Source organism: Bison bison, unplaced genomic scaffold, assembly GCF_000754665.1.
Source record: "Bison bison bison isolate TAMUID 2011002044 unplaced genomic scaffold, Bison_UMD1.0 scf7180017864524, whole genome shotgun sequence".
Taxonomy (NCBI): Eukaryota; Metazoa; Chordata; class Mammalia; order Artiodactyla; family Bovidae; genus Bison; species Bison bison.
This window is the reverse complement of record NW_011495075.1, coordinates 1,766,897-1,770,366: the sequence shown is the minus strand read 5'-3', so window position 1 is coordinate 1,770,366 and position 3,470 is coordinate 1,766,897.

Sequence of the window (3,470 nt, the reverse complement as noted above, 5' to 3'; positions counted from 1 at the left end):
CCCTCACTCCATGACCAGCTAGCATTTGGGGTGAATCCTTCCCTCACTCCATGACCAGCTAGCATTTGGGGTGAATCCTTCCCTCACTCCATGACCAGCTAGCATTTGGGGTGAATCCTTCCCTCACTCCATGACCAGCTAGCATTTGGGGTGAATCCTTCCCTCACTCCATGACCAGCTAGCATTTGGGGTGAATCCTTCCCTCACTCCATGACCAGCTAGCATTTGGGGTGAATCCTTCCCTCACTCCATGACCAGCTAGCATTTGGGGTGAATCCTTCCCTCACTCCATGACCAGCTAGCATTTGGGGTGAATCCTTCCCTCACTCCATGACCAGCTAGCATTTGGGGTGAATCCTTCCCTCACTCCATGACCAGCTAGCATTTGGGGTGAATCCTTCCCTCACTCCATGACCAGCTAGCATTTGGGGTGAATCCTTCCCTCACTCCATGACCAGCTAGCCTTTGGGGTGAATCCTTCCCTCACTCCATGACCAGCTAGCCTTTGGGGTAGTCCCGTCACAGTGATAAATACAAGCAACAGTGAATGTGTTTTGCCAAAAAAAAAAAATCTTAAATTTAAATTTGACAGTATAATAATATACTGTGGGAATTAAAATGACTGCGTTAAAATAGATTATAAATAGTCTGAAAGATTATATAAAAGTATTTTGAAGAATTGGAGATTTTCTCTTTATTGTAGCATAAGTTAATATGTTGATTAATTCTTTTTGGCAGGTGGGTGAATCAGTCAGTATCACTGGGCTTAAGGAAAATAACTGTGGAGTCATACTTGCTTAAAAGAGATATACTTAGTCGAAAGGTTACATTGCTTAAACAGAAAAATCCATGAAGAAGTAATAATATCAGATTTTCTTCTTAGAAACCATGAAATTAGAAATGACTACATTAATACTGGTGGCAGGGGGACACACATCACAAAATCTGATACAGTTCATTGAAAGGCAATTCCAAAAGCTGAAAGCATTATAAAATATAATTACTAAAGCATTATAAAATAGTATTATTATGTGAAGCACAAAGATATATTTGCATGAAATTTTGCAAAAAACTTCAAGTCTAAGGTTTTTGCTCATGTTTGAATTTGTATCCTTGAAGTCAATGTTGTGAAAAACAGCAGGAGTTCTGCAGAGGCTCCTGGAAATGGGGAATGTGGGTGGCAGCCTTCAATTTTCTACCAAGGGGTAATTTCATTTCAGTCCCGGGTCAGGAGTTTAAAAAAAAAGTGGGAAAAAAACTTAGAAACCAGTGCTGGTTTTCAGTGGCCACTTTCGTAAACGTCTACATCTTTGCAGTATTAATTGGTCAGTGGCGACCCCCGCCCTGAATTCTGAGGTGGAGAAGGGAAGGCCCTTATATGGCGAAGGAAATGACAACCCACTCCAGTACTCTTGCCTGGAGAATCCCATGGACGGAGGAGCCTGGTGGGCTACAGTCCACGGGGTCGCAAAGAGTCGGACACGACTGAGCGACTTCACCTTCGCTTTCACTTCACTTTATATGGCGATGCAGGCAGACCACGGCTGGGCTCGAACCCGGGGTCAGAAGTGTTCGCGACAGGACAGCCCAGACACGTGTGGAGAGCCCAGACTGTAGCCGTGTGTGGGCCCTGGAGACTTGGCTTAAGCCAGGACCAGAGGACAGGGAGTGGGGGAGATGCCATCAGAGCCAACACATGTCACACGTTTCCACTCAGGACTGCTAGGTAATAGTTACATCGGAGGAGCAAATGACACAGGCTTTATCAGAGCCCTTTGCTAAGATTGCCCACCTGTGTCCCATCTGCCTCACCTGCTCTGCTCAGATTCCTTGAGGGCAAAGACCCTGGAGTTTTCCCTTCATGTCACCAATACCTTTGCAGTCCAAAAACATTTGAATGATTTGCAAGGGTTTAATCATCTACCAAGGTACTGCCTAAAGCATAGGAATCTGTTTTCCAGTTGCAGGTGGTCGTCGGGCCTCAGTAGAGAGAGCTGCTCACAGGAGCCGTTTGCAGATCCTCTCTGGGGAAGAAAACCACCAAGGGGGGCTCCTGGCCCCTGATATTCTCCGCCTTCACGCTCTTGTCCCTGCGCTGAGAGTTGCTGTTGTTCAGTCCCTCAGTCGTGTCCGACTCTTTGCAACCCGGTGGCCTGCAGCCTGCCAGGATCCTCTGTCCATGGAATTTCCCAGGTAGGAATACTGGAGTAGGTTGCCTTTCCCTTCTCCAGTGTCTGTGCTTTTTGCGAGAGTGGGTCTTACAAAAGATGGCACCACAAGTCTGGCCAACCTGTTTATCTGGAAGGCACTAGATTTAGATCAATGTGGATTTATGGGATTATTCCCAAAAAAAGCATTACAGATATTTGTGGATTAGGATTGAATTTTGAGAACTGTGGAGATGCTACTAATACATTTCCTAAGTCAAATAAAATTTTAGTATGAATATGGCCGATGCATCCTAGCTCACTTGCTTTTTGTAAATAGGCAAGTATCAGTTTGTATGTCTATAATCTCTTTAATTACAGTTTTCGTCTTGTTAGTGAAAAATCAGTATTTAGTTTATCTTTCTATTACTTTTAAAAAGTTACCATATGCTGGCATCTGAATGTTTGTGTCCTCCCCAAATTCATCTGTTGAAGTCTTAACACTCAACATGACAATACTAGGAGGTAAGACTCTGGGGAGGTGCTGGGATCATGAGGGGAGCCCTCGTGGGTGGGATTAGAGCCCTCGTCTAAGAGAGCCCACAGAACTGCCTCACCCCTTCCAGCCTGTGAGGACACGGTGAGGAGGCACCATCTGTGATCCAGGAACGAGACCTCCCCAGACACCGGATTGCAGCCCTGTGACGGTCTTAGGCTTGCCGGCCTCCAGAACCATGAGATCTGAATTTCTGTTTGCAGAACAACAGTCTGTGGATTTTGTTAGAGCACCCAGAGATGGCTAAGACGCAGTAGTAGCTGAAATGTGTCCTACCTAGGATGTAGACTCAATCCCCTTTTATGATGTAAAAAAATGAAAACTGAGTATGATAAATAATCTTACTTAGCCTCTCTTGTGTTTATCTTTTATGTAGATAGGTCTCATGATGACAAAAAAGAAAAGAAGAAAGACTCGTGGGTCAGCCACGGAGGATGCTATGACATAGTTAGAAACGGGTGTTTGGTCCCTGCCCCAGCTTCTAGGCACAGAGCTCCTAAAACACTTGGAATTTCTGGAGTGTTAGGGTAAAACAAGGTAGCTCTGCTTGTTTATAACTAGCCTCTTTCAGCCACATCTGAGTTTATGTCAATGCAATGACTTAGAAAAGACCCTAAGGGTGGGACTGAATGGGCTGGTTGTCAGGGAAACCAGCCTTGGATGGAATGAGAGGGTCAGAGCTCTCAGCCCCAGCCGCTGACCTAAGGGGAGGGGCGAGGGGCTGGAGCTGGACTTCATCACCAACAGGCGGTGATTTAATCAGTTGT